Below are 18616 nucleotides of genomic sequence, written 5' to 3'. Positions count from 1 at the left end.
TATATATCATCTGTGATTGTTCTTTCCCCTCATTTGTTGAGGCAACCCCAAGAACTCATGGTATGGCTTGTATCATCATCCCCTGATTTTGCCAGCATGACTTATCTCCCTGAGCATCTTGCTCCGAGGATTCCTATTATCGACTTCTGAGGCTGGAATTGCAGGTGGGCCACTCCGTCCACCTGACATTTTACATGGGTTCTTGGGAATCTGAACTCAGGGCATCATGTTTGCCTAATGAGTGCTTTAGCCTCTGAAGCATCTCTCCAGTCCCTCTCAGGCTGGCAAATTTTAAGCCAAGTGCTGTGGTTGAGATGAGAATTGGGAGGAAATGAAGCTACACAATGGGACAGTCACCTCTTGATTCCCTAAAGACAATTGTGTCAGTAGCCTCAGGGTGCTGGTCCCATGGGAAATAATTAGGAAGCAGTGGTATAAGCAAAGACTGCCTTTTAAAAAATATACTTGATCTAATTGTGTATCCATATTAACTTAGTGCACAGAGGTGACTGGGATTCACAAGTGGCTCACATGCCCTTGGAAACTCAACACAGCTCCCAAGGCTGGTGTGAGCTACTTCCGGTACATGTCATCTGTATTTTGTTTACTAGTAGTAGTTGTTGTTGTTCCTGAATATACTCTTTCAACCCGCAGGTTTTGTTTCGCTTTATTTTCTAGAAGCTATTTACTGTTATGTGTGAGACGTGGGCCAGGTTGGGAGACCCTGAGACAGAGACGGGCCCTGGGTACCAGATGGGAAGGTAAGGGTGTTTAGAGGGGCTAACCCATCTGTGTTCCCTCAGACCTTTGTGGGTGTGAATGGCACCCACACAGATGCAGACTTCACACTCAACATGTGACATCTCACACACACTCACACACACACACACACACACACACACACACACACACTGCTTGCTACACTACTCATACCCACAACCCCCCATTTACATGTGTTTATATTCACACACACTTTGTCTCCAGGCCTCCTCCCTCACACATACACCCTGCATGCTGCCCTAACAAATCACCACAGACCAGGTGACAAAGCAACAGAAATGTATGCTTGCCCAGGCCTGAAGTCCACCCTGAGCAGTAGAAGGCATGCCTACTCTAGCAGGCAGCCATGTTTCCCCTAAGCCCGACCACTGCCCAAGGGTTTCCTGCCTTTTCTTGGAATCTCTTCGGCCTTGTCAAGACCTGGTTCCTTTAGTACATGGTCACAGATCTCCCCTGACTCCTGCTTTCACAGTGAGGTGGGGTCTGTGCCTGACATGAGGTTGGTCTTGTGTGTTTTATATTCAGATGGTGAGTTCTGTGCCCCAAGATCAGGGTGCAGTCTGGACATAGGCACTGCATTGCCCAATGTGCTGTAGAGAATGCGCCCCAGTAATCTCTGATTGGAGGATAAAAGGCTAAAGCTTGTGACTGGGCAGGAGAGTGAGGAAGGCGGGACTTGAAATCAAGTAAGGGGTTTCAGGTAGGGAGCATGAGAAGGAGAGAGGAGAGACAGAAGGAGGTCACCATGAGTCAGGATGAATCACGTGGATGAACCACAAGCACGTGGCCTATAGGAGTTCACATTGTGGACACACATGAAACAGAGCAAGTCTCACCTGGCAAGCAGTGGGGTATTTATCTGGTTATTAATAGCCTAGCCGGGTTACAATAGTCTCAGAACCTGCCCAGCTTAGGTTTGTAGCTTGTTAATAAATTTTGATATCTCTGTGTTGTTTATGTGGGAGCTAAACAGGAAAGAGGGGAGCAGAAACCCTCCCATAAATTTAGTTCAATACAAAGTGGTAAGGTTAATGAGGGACAGCTGCTGTCATAGCTGAGGACTTCAGCAATCTGGGTTCCTGTGACCACTGGGTGTGTATGGGAGATGGGGGACCACAACAATCGCAACATTATAGCCAGTGGACAGGAAGCTCCTAGCTGGTCTGAGAGTGTCACAAACCTGGTAGGGGAATGCTTCGAAACAGAGGAAGAGGCAGACATGTGTTGTCGGTTCGTCCTGAGCAAGTAGAATCTCAGGCAGAAAGGTGGCTCATTTTGGTCTCTGCAGTCATTGGTGCATGCGGGTTTCTACATTGTGTGTTCTATTAACACATCCTTTCTACTCTTTGGCTTGGAACTCATTGCAGATTCACTGTCTCTCCCTCTGCACACATCTTGGGCAAGCACATGCCCAACTTCCTGCTTTTCCTGACTTGACTGTTTAAGAAGGTGGTGGGCCAGAGAGGATATCATCACTCCACATTCCAGACGGTTGTGAGACGCCCAGTGTGGGCCGAATGCCTGACGAAGCCAGAAGAGGACATACAGATTCTTTGGAGCTGGAGTCACGGGCAGGTAGGGGCTAAGTGTGTGCTAGGAACTAAAGTCAGGTCCTCAGCAAGATCAACAAGTGCTCTTAACTACTAAGCTATCTCTCCCACTCTTCCCTGTGTTCTTGACTCCTCCCCCTGTGTCCTTGACTCCTCCTCTCTGTCCTTGATTCCTCCCCCTGTGTCCTTGACTCCTCCTTCTCTGTCCTTGACTCCTCCCCCTGTTTTCTTGACCCCTCCCCTGCGTCATTGACTCCTCCCCTGCGTCATTGACTCCTCCCCCATGTCCTTGACTCCTCCCCATGTGTTGTTGACTCCATCAGTGCTGTCTTTCTGTCCAGAAGTAAGGCATACTGTCACCTGCTCTGCTACCTGGGTGGGCTCTGGAAGTTGATGACTCATAGACCTCTTTCCATTTTGAATTGTGCCTTCTATTCCACACTAACAATGCTTATGCTTCTATAATCTTTGTCAAAACTTTGGATTTCCTGTAAACCTTATAGGAGCTCACTCAAACAGTAAATAGTGTTATGAATCCTGTAATCTCATGGAAATGGCAATGAGGCACTTCTTAAATATTTCTGAAGTCTCCACAGAAGGTATAGAACTCACATCCAAGTCAAGAACATTGAGCAAAGGCTTCAGTTGTCTTGAAATATTTGCTATGAGGTTTTTTTCTTGCTTTAAGAACATTCTGGTATTGGGAAAATTTAGATGATTGTTCCAAACTCAACCACATGTTGACTTGTTTGTTTAAAGTTTTACTTAAAGGCTTAAAAATTCCTTAATGGGGCTGGAGAGGTTTTCTCAATAGTAAAACTCAAAATGCCTGGAACTCTAGTTCTAGGTAATCCGATGTCCTTTTCTTGTTTCCATGGGTACCAAGCACACACATGTGCACAGATACATGCAGGTGCTCACACGTATACATTAAATAAAGATAAATATTTTTAAAAGACCTTTATTATTTCATTTATACAGACCAGTATACAGTCTCACAGGGACTTTTTTGCTGTCTGTTCTCTCTCTCCCTCCCTCTCTGTGTTTCCCTCTCTGCCCCCTCCTACCTCCCTCTCTTCTTCCATCCCTCCTTCACTCCTTGTCTCTCCCTCTCTCTTCCACCATTCCTTTCTCCCTTTCTCCCTCCTTCCCTCTTTCCTTCTCTCCCTCCATCTCTCTCTGTCTCTCTTCCTCTCTTTCCCTCTCCCCTCCCTCCTTCTTTCTCCCTCCCTCCTTCTGTCTCTCCTTCCCTCTCTCCCTCTCTCCCTTTCTCACTCCCTCTATCCTTCCTTTTACACCTCCCTCTGTCTCTCCCTCCCTTCCTCCCTTCCTCCCTTCCTCCCTTCCTCCCTTCCTCCCTTCTTCCCTTCTTCCCTTCTTCCCTTGCTCCCTTCCTCCCTTCCTCCCTTCCTCCCTTCCTCCCTTCCTCCCTTCCTCCCTTCCTCCCTTCCTCCCTTCCTCCTTCTCTCCCTCCCTGTCCCTTAACCTCCCACCTCCCTTTCCCTCTCTTCAGATCTGAGTCTGCCCTGGAGGCCTGACTCCCAGTGCTGCAGCTGTCTCTAGCAAGGTGGCACTTCCTCAGTGAGTAAACATACTTGTGGATTTATAATTTGATGAATTCGTGGGAGTGGGTGGGAACTTTAGGAGGAGGGCCCTCATTGGAGGAAGAAGGTCACTGAGTGTGTGTCTTTGAAGGACCTGTCTTGTCTCCACCTCCTTTCCTGCTCTCTACTTCTGGGTCACTGTGAGCCGAAGAGCTTTTGCTCACATGTTCTCTGTTACGATGCTCTGCTTCTCCTGGGTCCGAAGCCAGCTGCGGATGGGCTGAACATGGGTCAAATTAAATATTTCCTTCTGGAAGCGAACTTTTCAGAGTTTTTGTCAGATGGTGGAAAAGAGCAAACATGTTCTGTCTCTCCCTGTCCCTCTTCCTCTCTATCTCTGTCCCTCCCTCCCTGTCCCTCTGTCTGTCTGTCTGTCTGTCCCTGTCTCTCTCTCTCTCTCTCTCTCTCTCCCTCTCTCTCTCTCCCTCTCTGTCTCTGTCTCCTTCTCCAGCCTATTCTTCTCTTGAGTTCTATCCTGCAGATTCTCTGACTACCAGTCAATCCCTGTTCAAAGCTGCCCATTGTCCTCTGTCTAAGAGATGGTTGACATACTTTGTTCAGATTTCTACTGGTTGAAAAAGAGAGGAAATTTGGACCCAATTATTCCATTATGGCTATTAGTGAAAGTCACAGTTTAGTTTGACTACAGACATTTTTTTTTCTGCTACAGGATAAAAGATTTTCAGTTAAAAGTTATTTTCTCTGAGACCTTTGGGGTGGGGGATACTATTTCACGACTTTCTGTGTTGCTGTTTAACGGACACTTAATTACTATTTAATTAGATTACCTTTGGTTTTTCTCTCTAGCAGCTTTTAGATTCTGTTTGTCTTTGAAAACCTTCCAGTCTTGCTTGGATACATCCAGGTGTGGCTTATTGTTTCTTTTTTGATTCATTGAAGCTTTAGGGTCTGACTGGCACCTGGGGTTTTTCTCTCCCTCTGGCTCTTTCTTCCCCATCACCTCAGCTCATTCCATCTGCTCTCCTGTTCTAATTAATCTCAGCCAACTTCACAGATCCTCCATCCACAAGGTGCTATCTCTGACACGAGGTATTTCTCATCTCCATCCCTCTGTGCTATGGACTGATGGCTTTTTCAACTGTTGAAATCATTTGAGTATGAAATGTCCCTTACACATTAATGAGTTTCCTCAGCTGGTGGAACTGTTTTTGGGAGACTGTGGAATCTTCAGGAGGTGTGTAGCCTGGATCAATGGGAGGTCCTGGGGGATATAGCCCAGCCCTAGTCTGACTAGTCTGACTTTGTCGTAACTGGATACCAGTGTGCTGTAGGCTGTCAACAAGATTAAATAACTCCTTTCTCCCTTAACCTGTTTCGGTAAGGCATTCTGCCATAGGATAGAGAAATCGACTGATATCCAGTGTAGTCAGATTTCATGCACATCTATGTAGAATTTGTGGCTAACTTTCCCACTGATTTCAAGTCTGCTCATCATTTTATTTTCATTTTCTGTTTCCTTTAAAGATTTATTTTATATGTGTAAGTTCACTACTGCTGTCTTCAGACACAAAAGAGAGCATCTGATCCCATTGCAGATGGTTATGAGCCATCATGTGGTTGCTGGGAATTGAACTCAGGACCTCTGAAAGCAGTGTTCCTAACAGCTGAGCCATCTTTCCAGTCCCCACCTATCCTTTTCTTAGTACTAATCTTGTGTCTGTGTCTGCTTTTTGTTGTGTTTTTTTTAAAGATTTATTTATAAGTATATCTAAGTACACTGTAGCTGTCTTCAGATGCCCCAGAAGAAGGTGTCAGATTTCATTATGGGTGGTTGTGAGCCACCATGTGGTTGCTAGGATTTGATCTCAGGACCGTTGGAAGAGCAGTCAGTGCTCTTAGCCACTGAGCCATCTCTCCAGCCCCCTGCTTCTTGGTTTTGATGCTTTCCTATCTACTTTAAGTACCTTCTCTTCTCTTCTCATTTTTTTTTAAACAGGGTTTCATGCATCCCAGGCTGGCCTTGAACCTGCTATGACCTGGCATAAGCTGCCGTACTCAGTCCCTGGGGTACTGAGGTTCTAACCCTGCGTTTCCCCCATGCTAAGCAGGTGCTCCACCAGCTGAGCTACATCCCCAGCCCAATACCTTTTATTGTTTATTAAGCATCTTTTCCAGAGGACATTGTCAGCTTAGGGCCACACTAAGCCATGTTCTATCTTGGAGTTCTGGGAGGTGACTCAAGCTTCATGCTGGCTGCCAGATCAGGTTCCTCCTTTCTGTTTTTAACTTCTCCCGATCAGTTAGCTGGGTCTGAAGTACAGGTTTCCTCTGAGGGTTTGGGTCTTTCAAGTTCAGATGTCTCTATTCAAGGTCCCTGTGGGTTCCAGACTCACTGTTATCCTTTAAAACAAGGATGCTTGTTCCCAAGAGTCCTTGAACCTCTGAACTCAGATGCTGTAGGGGCTTCGGGAACTCACCTTTTCTTTCCTTGAAGCTCCTCGGTCCAGCTTTAGAAACTGTGAACAGCTTGTCGGCCACGGTGAGTCAGGGATTCTCGGTTGGAATGGTGTGCCTGAGAGTCAACTTGCCAGTGGAAAAACAGAGATCTTTTCTGAAAAAATGTCCTTGCCTCCAATTTCCCCTCTGTAGGGATGTATTAGGGTTCTCTAGAGTCACAGAACTTATGGAATGTCTTTATATATTAAGGGGATTTATTGGAATGACAGCCTACAGTCCAACTAACCCAACAACGGACAGCTGTGAATGGGGAGTCCAAGAACCTAGTAGCTGCTCAGTCCCACAAGGCTAGTTGTGTATGCTGGTCTTCTGAATAAGCTGGAAGCCTGAAGAAGTAAGTGCAAGCAGATGAAGAGAGTGAGCCTTCCTTCTTCCAATCTTCCTTCTTCCTTCTTATGGAGGCCTCCAGCAGAAGGTGTGGCCCAGATTAAAGATGTATACCACTGCCGGGCGTAGTGGTGCACACCTTTAATCCCAGCACTTGGGAGGCAGAGGCAGGTGGATTTCTGAGTTCGAGGGCAGACTGGTCTACAGAGTTCCAGGACAGCTGGGGCTACATAGAGAAACCCTGTCTCGAAAAACCAAAAAAAAAAAAAAAAAAAAAAAAAAAAAAAAAAAAAAAAAAAAAAAAAAAAGATGTGTACCACCATGCCTGGATCTGGAATTTTTTTTGTCCCAGGCTGACCTTGAACTCTGAGATCTGCTTGCCTCAGTCTCCTGGGGCTAAAGGCCTGTACTACCTTGCATGGGCCTAAGCTTTTCATGGCTACTATGCCTCTAGATCTGCATGTCAAGATCCAGGTCAGAAGCTTGTGGTGTCTTCCAGCCTTAAGATCTGGATCACAGGTGAGCCCTCCACTTCTGGATTGTAGTTCATTCCAGATGTGGTCAAGCTGACAACCAGGAATAGCCATCACAAGGGATAATGAGGAAAAGATGTGTTCTGTCTTGAGAAGGTATCTAGGAAGTCCTGGACCTGTAACATTACTGCCCTCACCCCTTGTACATGCTGGATAGTAGAACTTAAGAGGCAGGGTAAGTATTAGGGTTAGAGCCCAGCACCAGCAAAAGGCCATGAGTTCTGCCTGCTTCCTGACCAGAAGCAGTGAGGAAGGGGAACAGATCCAACCATACCGTCTGCTAGACCAGTGGTTCTCAACCTGTGGGCCAGGACCCCTTTTGGGGCTCAAAAGACCCTTTCACGGGGTCACATATTAAATATCCTGAATATCAGATATTTACATTATGATTTACAACAGTAGCAAAACTATAGTTATGAAGTAGCAACAAAAGTAATTTTATGGTTGGGGGGGGGGGTCACCACAAACTGAGGAACTGTATTAGAGGGTCAGAGCATTAGGAAGGTTGTGTCTCCTCCTAGTTGTCTCCCTTCCAGCTACAGAAGCTGCAAACTCACATGCTCAGAGTCCTACTCTGTTCCCATTAACTGTGAAGCTTTGCTGCGAGCTGGGCTATATGACCCTGTGTAGAGATGTTTGTTACAGGCCTCACCAAATGGAAGGGAGACTCGGAGGCAGCAGCTGATGGGGCTAGTGGCTCTGACTGCTCTCACCACTGTGAGGTTGTTCAACACGATGATCTTCGCCAACTGGGTCTGATTCACACAGTCTCTCCTTAGCTTCTAAGTGTTCTGCTAGTTACTAAGCAGGGCTCTGAAGTTTTCTCTGAAACTATAAATGTGTCTATCCCCTTCCCATTTGCAACTTTATTTTCTATTTGTAGACTACTACTTGCAAACTCAGTAACATTTTCCTGTAGAACATTGCATCAAGCCCACTACTTCCCAGGGGTCCTGGCCCTGCCCCCTACCTGTGTGATGATGCATGCCTGCTCTGCCCCCACCCACCAGTGTGATTCACGCACACTCTGTCCCCACCTGTGTGATGATGCATGCCCACTCTGCCCCCTACTTGTGTGGTGCATGCCCTCTTTACTCCCTACCTGAGTGATGATTTGTGCTCTGCTCCCACTTGTGTGATGCATGCCTGCTTTGTCCCCACTTGTGTGGTGCATGCCTGCTCTGTCCCCACTTGTGTGGTGCATGCCCTCTTTACTCCTTACCTGAGTGATAATTTGTGCTCTGTCCCCACTTGTGTGATGATGTCTGCTTGCTCTGGCCCCTCCTGTGTGGTGCATGCCTGCTTGCTCTGGCCCCTCCTGTGTGGTGCATGCCTGCTCTGTCCTGCCCTCCTCTTGTTCACACCTCTTCCTCACATCTTTTTGCCAGGACATGTGTCCTGCCTTACACAGTCTCACAATCCTCACCTTTTAGTGGAAACGTGGTTCTTTGCATTTTAATTAACAGCATGGTTTAAGCTCATAGCACTTCCGTTTCTTTTCCCCCATGTTCTCTGTTCCTCTGTCTTTTGAGGTGATTACTCTTATTCTGTGTGTATCCTCTTGGTTCTGTCCAGTTACAAGTCACGATTCTTTCAGCGGTTACCCTTGGGATTAGGTAGGAACACTTTAGATTGGTGTAAATTACTCCATCATCTTAGGCCAGATTCCCCCAAGGACTGTGGACTCTTCAGCCGCACTTTCCAAGCCTACCTCGGGCACTAGCGTTCTCAAGTGTTTTAATTTCTTTGCCCCCTCTGGGGTTTGCTTCTGCTTGCCTCTCCACCTTCCCTTGCTTGCCTCCCTTCCTCACCCTCAAGCCTAGTTCTGGGACCCACTTCCTCCTTCAGAGCAGGCTATCAGTGATGGCACAGTGGTCTCTTTACAGCTGTTTCTCTCTTACCTTTTGCCTTAGTCAGGGTTTGTATTCCTGCATGAAACATCATAATCAAGAAACAAGTTGGGGAGGAAAGGGTTTATTCAGCTTATACTTCCACACTGCTGTTCATCACCAAAGGAAGTCAGGACTGGAACTCACACAGGGTAGGAACTTGGAGGCAGGAGCTGATGCAGAGGCTATGGAAGGATGTTTCTTACTGGCTTGCTTCTCCTGGCTTGCTTAGCTTATTCTTATAGAACTCAGGACTACAGCCCAGGGATGGCACCACAATGGTCCTTCCACCCTTGATCACTAATTGAAAAAATGCCTTACAGCTGGATCTTATGGAGGCATTTCCTCAAGGGAGGGTCCTTTCTCTGTGATAACTCAAGCTTGTGTCAGGTTGACACACAAAACCAGCCAGTACACCTTCCTTGTTGATTTTCATTTTGTGGTCCTTGGCATTCCTTCTCCCTCCCTCTCTCTCCCTTCCTCTCCCTCCCTCCCTCCTTCCCTCCCTCCTTTCTTCCCTTCTTCCCTACCTCCCTCCTTTCTTCCCTTCCCTTCCTTTCTTTCTTTCCTCCCTTCCTTCCCTCCCTCCCTCTTCCTTCCCCCTTCCTTCCCTCCCTCCCTCCCTCCCTTTATTTCTTCTGCTTTTGCCTCCTCCCTTCCTCCCTCTCTCCCTCCTGTGATACTGAGGATTAAACATAGGGTTTCAGAAAATGCTAGACGATACACTATGACTGTGCTATATCCCCAGCCTTCTCTTTTTTTATTAAGAAAACAAAGCAAAACCTTTTAAGCTATCAAGACCTGAATTAGATCCCTAGGACTCACAGAGTAGAAGCAGAGAATGGACTCCTGTAAGTAGTCCTCTGACCTTTGCATGCGTGCCATGGTATGTGTGCATGTGCACATATACAGGGAGGGATATACAGATACACATCCAAGATAAATAAATAAAAATTAATAATACAAAAATTCATGACAAGCTCTCAGGACCTTTTCCAAGGCTGGCTTTGAACTCACTCTGTAGCACACACAAGTTGGTCTTGAGAGTCTGATCTTCTCTCTTTGGCCTTTCAAATACCTGGAATGAGAGGCCTGCACCACCAGGCATTTGAACCAGGCATCACCAGATCTGGGTTCTTGATCTTCTCTGTTAAAAGTGTTCTTGTGATGGGTGTGAAATCTTAGGCTCACCCACGTAATCCACAAGGAATGATGGCATTTACACTTAGGGAAGGAAATTCTTGGCTAGCAAATCGCCAAGGGCTCTGTTAGGATTGGATTTCGCTATCCCCCTCAGTTCCTACCTGGAGCATCACTGGCCCTTGTCCTGGACTCTACTTCCCCTGTCCTGGTCCTCCTGGTCCTCTTGGTCCTCCACGTCCTCCACTCCCTGGTGCTTAGACTTCGATCTTCCCTGTATAGTTCAGTCTCAAGTTTTGTTGTCAGGGCTGTGGTCTGTCTCAGAGCACAAGGTCCTCCAATCAGCTCATTACCCTTGTCTTCCTTATCCTTCAGGCCTCAGTCCTAAGCATTTCCATGGCTTTAGGAAGTCTCTTGTTTTCGAGTGGACACTTTAAAGTAGTTTCCCCAGCTCTTCTAGTTCTGACAGATGAGCTGATCGAGCCTCTGTAGACAGACCCACACCTATAAACTTGGGTTAGTTAGTAGTGTGTAGTGAATTCAGTTTGACCCCTGTGTACGTGTGCATGCGCATACCTGTGTGACTATGTGTGTGTTCACACTTAAATGACCAGTGTGTGGATATACTGTGTTTGCCCGCGTGATCTACTGTGCTACCGGTGAATCCTGCTTTCTCTGGCTGAGCATCCAAGATACCACGGGACATTGTCTCAGCCCCTAGATGTGCTCTAGAGACTCAAGGACAGTGTAGATAGAAAGGAGTGGGCTGTGATGACTGTGGGTGACAGTCCTATTTTCTTCTCCAGGGGATCGAATCTCACAGTGATAGCTGGCTCTGTTGGCTCCCCTGGAGCCAGATGTAGCAAGGGATATAGCTTCAGTTTGTGAGGCTTCACAGCTGTCTGCTAAGCCTGGTATGTTCTGCAATGAAGAAACATGTCTTGCATCTTTACAATGTTGCAGCAGAACCCTGTAGGCAAGGATAAGCTCGTCAGCAGACCTGCTGCACTGTCCTTGCCAACTGCACAAACATTTATTTAATTTGAAGCTTTTTAAGGCAATGCCTTCAAAACACAAAAGCCTAGAAGCAGGCTTCTGCCTGGCAAGACAGATCATTCTAATTTGAGTGGAAGCTGCTCATCCCGCTCTCTGAAGGAGTAGCAGCTGACAAGGACATGCTGTGCATTTGTACCCCATTCTGAGAGTGCTCTCAGGCCTCTGGGGGAGAAGGACCCATGAAATATTCAGAACATAAGTGAATAAAACATATGAGACCTAGGTGTGTGCAAGGGCAAGCTCTAGGTCCCTTGAAGCTTCTTAGGCAGAGAATGTGCTGGAAGGGGGTGACCAAGCTCTCCATTCCTACCTGGAACGTGTATGGGCAGGGGGAACTAGGAGCTAACTGCAACAGATACATCCTGATAGGTTGCAGTCTTGCTGATGGAGCAGGGGCCAACCCCATCCATGCCTGCCAGGACCACAGCACATAGTTTCAGACCCTCTCACTGTGTCCCCATGTCATGGCAGATCTAGGTACAGATGCTCTATGTAGTCATCTATCATCAGCCCATGGGTGGGGCTGACACCCAGGGGAGCTAAAGCTGAGGCAGTTCAGAGTCTAGAGAATCGTCCTTCCCTAAAGAGTGTGTATCTCTGCATCTTCCAGGCAGACCTCAAACAACTCTGTTGTCCCCAGAGTTACCACCATCATTTGTAGCACCACATAGAGGGAAAAACAAGAAGACAAGCATATTTTGGAAAATAGTGTGGCATGGTTTCCTGTTTCTTTAAGGCATGTCACCTTTGCTAATGAGTACACAAACCCACAAGAAAGCCTGGCATACAACATGAGGTGCCCATCTTACCAATAGATATATATTCATGGGCAGCCTTTTATATGAACATGCAAAGTCCAGGGAGCTATATGGGGATTCTAGCTGTCATCTACCTGCTCTATGGGGCAAGACCTAGGAACTCAGGGCATCTATATGAGTAGGGTGCCAGTTTTGCCCCCCACCCCCATCCCAAGAGGTCATGTCCTGTCTAGATTCAGACATCTCTGAAATGGAAACCTTTGGTTTATTTTGAAGACTTAGTTGTGTCATGTGATGTTTTCCTGGAAGTTGCCTCATGAAAGGGAATGTTATGTTTTACTGGAGCAGACATTTGAGAGGGACTTGATGTTTGAGAAAAGTGTAAGGATAACCCAACAGACAGTGGACAATGCTCTGGCATTGGTCCACCTTGCAACGCTTTGCTGGCCTCCGCAAGGCTTCACTGAGGCTGGTCTTCGCTGACGATGCTCTTGCACTGGTTCACCTTGCTTTCTTTGCTGATCTTCCCTTGTCATGACTCCCTGGAGAAAAACACACCAAAGAACTTCTGGTGGTTTTCTGGCTGCTTCTTGCCACTTCCGTGGACTTGTGCTGATTGGCAAAGCCTCGTGGTTTCTTCTGGATCCAGATGGTACTGCTTGTGTTTGGTGTTTTGCTAGAAGATTGGACTTCTGACCATGAAGATTGAAATTGCCCCAAAGAACTATTTCTAAACAAGTCCACAAACTCCCTTTTCCTATTAACCTTTCTTTTTCCCTACCTCTGGTGGGTGGTGGGCTAGAAGGAAGGTTAAAGTGTTAAAGAATAATAATTAAAATAGGTTTAAGAAAAAAAAAACTCTAAGCCTACACTTCTCCCTCCATGGCATTTCTTCTTTTCTTCAGATCATCTTGTAGCTATGTCACAAAGCCCCAGCCTGTCATACCAATCTGGAGCATGTGCCACATTTACCTGTATCCCGAGAGCATCTCTTGGTCAACATCAGATGCAGGACCAATTCTAGAGCTTCTTGCTTGGAGGACGAGACTGGTAACTGAAGAATGTGACTTTGCTCGAAATCCCTGACATTCTCCACTTCTAGGTCTTCACCGTTCACTGATTTTGCTCTAGCCCCAGCTGTGTCCTCTGTTGTGGATGACTCTGTGCTGCTTGTATTTTATGTTAATTCTGCTCTCTTGGGAGAGGCTGTCTGGAATGAGGAATAAGTCACATACTCAGGTGGCTTCTTGTGAACCAATACCCTAATGAATAAAGGAGCCAATCACTGAGTGAGTAGGCGGGACTTCCAGGTTGGATGGAGGAAGAGAGGAAGCAAGAGAAAGGGCCTTTTGAAATGGGAACAGCATATGGGTAAGATGTAGCTGCTGGAGTTTCCTGGTATCACAGAAGGATTTGCCACCGGAAGAATCCGTTTTAATAAGGTTTACAAGATTAGGTTTAGCCAGGCGTGGTGGCGCACACCTTTAATCCCAGCACTCGGGAGGCAGAGGCAGGCAGATTTCTGAGTTCGAGGCCAGCCTAGTCTACAAAGTGAGTTCCAGGACAGCCAGGGCTACACAGAGAAACCCTGTCTCGAAAAAACCAAAATAAATAAACAAGATTAGGTTTTAGTTGTTGTGCCTAGAGATTGAGTTACCGTTGTTTCTGAACTAAGTTTGTGTTGGGTTTTCCTTCATGTGGTGGTTCGTCTGGGTTCAAGAGAGAAAGGTACGGTGGCAAAGCGTGGGTTTGCCAGATGTGCACCACAAAGGCTGTAGGGGGTTTGAAGTATGGGGTTGACATAGTAATGACCCACCAATGGGAACCTAGTGAGCTGGGTGGAGAGATTGTAGAGTTCTGAGTCAGAGCCTCCATGAGATAAAAACAGGTCGGCTATTGCCTGCCAGTGCATGGCTGGCTACGTCACCAGGGCAGAGGGTTGGCAGCTTTAGCATGGAAAGCCTGCCTGTCGTTTCTATTATTCCCAGAAATAGTCCTAGTCCCCTCAGAGCTACCTCCATCATTTACAGCAGAACATTAGAGGGGGGTAGGGGTAGGGAATCAATGAGGGGAAGACAAGTGCATTTTGGGAAATAACACTCCCAATTTGTATGGCGAGAGCTGGATAATAAACCCTGGATGGGAGGAAATAGCTGAACCACCCTTTATCCTCCCTTTGACCTCACAAAAATACAAACCTGGCCATCTTTGTCCAGTTACAAGTGTAACTGCCTTGATACAAATGTAGCCATCTTTGTCATATTACATGTGTAACTGCCTTAGGAAGGACCTAAAATGGTGCCCAAGTCATTGCTAGGGCAAGAGAGGCTTGGTTGCTAGTCTTAAGGACCTCGATACTTTCCCAGAGGCAGGACTAGCTGAAGAGGATATAGGCTTTTTTTCCCCCCCCCAAACTCATGAGCCCTAGCTCACATCTCTTTTGGACTCTAAAGGTGGTCTGACTTTCCCTTGGGAACCATCAAGATTTACAGGTTGGGGGCTAAAGAGATGGTTCAGTGGTTAAAAGCATGCGCTGTTCTTGCAGAAGACCTGAATTTGACTCCCAGTACTCAAGTCTAATATCTCACAACAGCCTACAGTTCTAGCTCTATGGGTAGCTAACATCTCTGGCTTCTCTGGGGACTCATATTTACATGCACATACCCACACACAGACTCTCACATACACATAACTAAAAATAATAAAATAAGCTGGCATTAAACACCTTTAATCCCAGAACTCAGGAGACAGATGCAGGTAGGTGGAGTTTTGTGAGTTTGAGGCCATCCTAGTCTACAGAGTTGGTTCCAGGACAGTCAAGGATATATAGTGAGACATTGTCTCAAAACAGAAAAATACATCTTTTTTTTTAAGTGAAAAATAAGTCTTATAAACAAAAATCTGCAGTTTTGTTCTGTGGTGAAGACCTGGTAGATGGGGGTGGGGTGAGGTACCAGAGGAGTCTCCTAGGCCAGCTGCATCATATCTGTCCTAGAGCCCAACTATTTCAGTCACCATAACGTCCTGAGAGAAATAACACCACGTGTTCCTAAGAAAGACCTGTGCAATGAGAACTTTGGTTTCTTTAAAAATCAAGTTATGTAGCATGAGGATCCCAGTAGTCTGCACCATGCTCTACTCTTGCAAATAGCATCCTTGCTCCTTGGATGTCCTTTCCCCACCCACTGGGCAGTAGCCTCTTCCCATTCCAGTTTCCAATTTCTAGCTTCAAGCTTTCTTGTTGATTGTCTTCCTTCTTCCTTCCTTCTTTTCTTCCTTCTTTCCTTCCTTCCTTCCTTTCTTTCTTTCTTTCTTTCTTTCTTTCTTTCTTTCTTTCTTTCTTTCTCTCTCTCTCTCTCTCTCTCTCTTTCTTTATTTTATTTGTTCATCCATTCATCTGTCCTTCCTTCCTTCCTTCCTTCCTTCCTTCCTTCCTTCCTTCCTTTTCCCCTCTCCCCCGAGATAGGGTTTTTCTCTGGATGTTCCTGTCTCTCCTGGAACTCACTCTATAGAGCAGGCTGGTCTCAAACTCACAGAGATCCACCTGCCTCTACCTCTTGTGTGCTGGGATTAAAGTCATGCACCACTACCTGGCTTACTTCAAGCTTTCTTTATGTCACACAGAGTGTGTGTTCTTTGGGGTTTGACCTCTTTCATTTGCTCTGGTCTCTGAGTATCATATTGTGGCCTACATATACCTGAGATGATTGAGTAGTCTTTTGCACTGTGGATAAACTCTATTCAAGTGTCCATACTCCTGTTGCTGAATTCGGGCACTACCCAGGTTCCTAATACTTGAGTAAGACTGCTGTGGACACATTGCCAAGGCTTTTTGTGGGCAGAAGCACCTGCTTCTTTGGGGCAGTGATTGCCTTGGGGTAGAATTGCTAAGCTATGGGGTAGAAATTATGTCAAGCTTTGCTGGAAACCCTCAAAATGTCTTATATAGTGTCTCTGCCCTTACACTGCCATCACCAAGGTATGAGAGTTCCCATTGATATATATATTACCTGTACTTAGTCTTATCAGTTTGTAGCTTTAGTTATCCAGGGTGGTGAGCAGAATTTTCTCAGATAAGTAATAGTGGTTTTTGTGTTACTTTTTATAGGATTATTGACTGTTGGGTCAATGCTCGCACACACACACACACACACACACACACACACACGCACACACACACACACACACACACACCCCACATGGCAGTGCTGGTGACCTTGTATGTTTACTAGGAAAGCAGTTCTCCTAAGGCAGTTCCTGTTCGATCTAGACCATCTCTATCAGTTCAAATCCCCGCCCTGCTGACCGCCATATAAAACCTGCTTGCTTTTCTGCCAGTTTGCCCTTCTCTATTGTCCCCCACCCCTGAGAGATGGACTTGGCAGTCTGATCCCCAATAAATCTTTCTTTCTACCCATGGAGTGATCTCTGCACTACCACTTACATTGCCCATGTGGGTTTGTTCCGGTGAAGTCTACTGGCTTTATTGGATTATCTTTTCTTATCTGGTTGGAACTATGCTGCCAGTGCTGTAGGCAGCAGCCCAGGACTTGTGGTTGCATTTTCTACGTGGTGTCTTCTGCTAAGCGGAGTTTTCCATCTTGATGCAATCCTATCTGGTGATTCTAATTTTGCTATTAGTATCATTTTTATCTTGCCTGAGGATAAAATACCAAGGTCAAAAAAACATTCTCTGTGCTCCCTCTCGAGACTCTGTAATGTCTATCCCTCCTCTTGCTCTTCCCATTTATGGTCCACTTCAAATCTATCTTTGTGTGGTGTGCAATAAGGGCTGTGGTTTGTCCTTCCTCCTGACAGCAAATGTTGCAGCACCATGGACAGAGACCACTTCTGTTCCTTTGTGGGTCTCACTGAGAAGCTATGAGCTTCTTCGTAGGCAGGATGAAGGGTGTAGCACTTATTTTTTTCAGTGTGGCTATAAAACCACAGCTCTCACCTCAAAGAGGCTAAAGAGATAGTTTATTCTGAAGCAAAAACAGAACAAAAAATTTCATAGATCAAGGTAGGTGTGGTGGTGCACACCTTTAGTTCCAGCACTTGGGAGGCAGAGACAGGAAGATCTTTGTGAGTTCCAGGCCAGTTAGGGATACATAGTGAGACCCTATCTGAAGCAAAAGAAAGAAAGAAAGAAGGAAGGAAGGAAGGAAGGGAGGGAGGGAGGGAGGGAGGGAGGGAGGGAGGCAGGCTGGCAGGCAAAGTCATGAATCAAGGCAGTTTCTAAGTACTTTAAGTGGTGGAAATGTCAGGAAAGCTGGGACATCTTAGGTATTAGACCTCAGATACTGCCTGATGACAATCTTAGCATTTTGGTTGCTGGAAAGCAGAGCTTTGTTGATATTTTCCAAAAGGCTCATCTGTTAGTCACAGGATGTTAGGTCACTCGCAGAGGTGGATAAGGGATGGCTATTAAGGAAGCTAATGATAGCTCAAGAGAAATTTTAATTAGGTTCCGGGACCAGCAACATTCCAACCTCTGTATAATCATTGAGGTGCTAATCAGTTAGTCAACCTTGCAGAACGTTCAATGGGACCAACAGCTTCTTCCTGGGAAATTCTGTTCATGACAGGTTGCTGCTTTTTTTTTTTTTTTTTAAATCACAAACATAATGGATATTTTTAAACGTTTTCTTCCCCTATCTATTGAGTAGGCCATATGGCTTTTTTCTTAGTTTGATGACTTGGTGATGGTACTTGATCTTTATTTGGTGATGTTACATCTTCTGTACTGTGCACTGCCCTGGGGGTGGGGGAGGGGGAGGGGGATTCCATTCCGGTTCTGTGAGGAGCCCTGGCCATGTTAGGTATTAATTGTCCTTGTTTTCTGACTAAGCACACATACACATGGAAGGCACATGCTCTCCCTTCATGTTCTGGAATCTGCCCCTTTGGGTGGTCTCAGTAAATGTGTCCATTTCATCTATCACCCAACTTCCTGAATCTTCTTGTATGCAAACAGTAGCCAAAGAACCATTGGAGGATGTGCATTTCTCAGGACAGACGACTGTAGTAACTTGATGTTTGATTTCAGACCCCAGGACGAGGGGCTGAGGTACATATTTTACATACCAAAGCAGACCTGACCTCCAGGTTCTCCCAGCATCCTTCAGTCCTGACCTGGAATACCCCGCCCCCAATCCTGAACATTCCGGCTCAGGGGCCAGGCTCCCCTTTCCCCAGAGGCTCTTTCCTATATAAACCAGATGTTTTTGTTCATTCTCTCTCTTTCTCCCTCCTCCCCTCTCTCCCTCTCTCTGTATGTGCAGTTTTTCTTTCTCCACATCCCCCCTTCTCCCCATAGTTATTTCCCTGGCCTCCCAATAAACCTGCATTTAATATAATCTAATCCAGTTTGAGTTGACTCATTTCACTAGTGGCGAAACAACTTATCATTTCCTTTCCTTGTCTGTTTCTCTGCTGATTTCATCAATTGTTTAGGAGAACCCAGTTTGGATTTTGGGGTCTCCAACCCCATTGCTCCTC

The 18616-nt window shown here is 46.2% G+C and overlaps 1 long non-coding RNA gene across 1 annotated transcript in view; it reads left to right on the top strand.

Moving 5' to 3' along the window:
• Gm35721 (predicted gene, 35721) overlaps nt 1-18616 on the top strand; it is a 43532-nt gene that overhangs the window by 13436 nt on the left and 11480 nt on the right. The window contains exons 2-3 of the long non-coding RNA NR_168652.1: nt 2148-2355; nt 3844-3911. This is a non-coding gene — a long non-coding RNA (predicted gene, 35721). The remainder of the gene's footprint in view (nt 1-2147; nt 2356-3843; nt 3912-18616) is intronic.

The sequence above is a fragment of the Mus musculus genome, chromosome 10 (assembly GCF_000001635.26).
Source record: "Mus musculus strain C57BL/6J chromosome 10, GRCm38.p6 C57BL/6J".
Classification (NCBI taxonomy): Eukaryota; Metazoa; Chordata; class Mammalia; order Rodentia; family Muridae; genus Mus; species Mus musculus.
The sequence above is the reverse complement of the archived record's forward strand: the minus strand, read 5'-3'. Positions and strand labels throughout refer to the sequence as shown.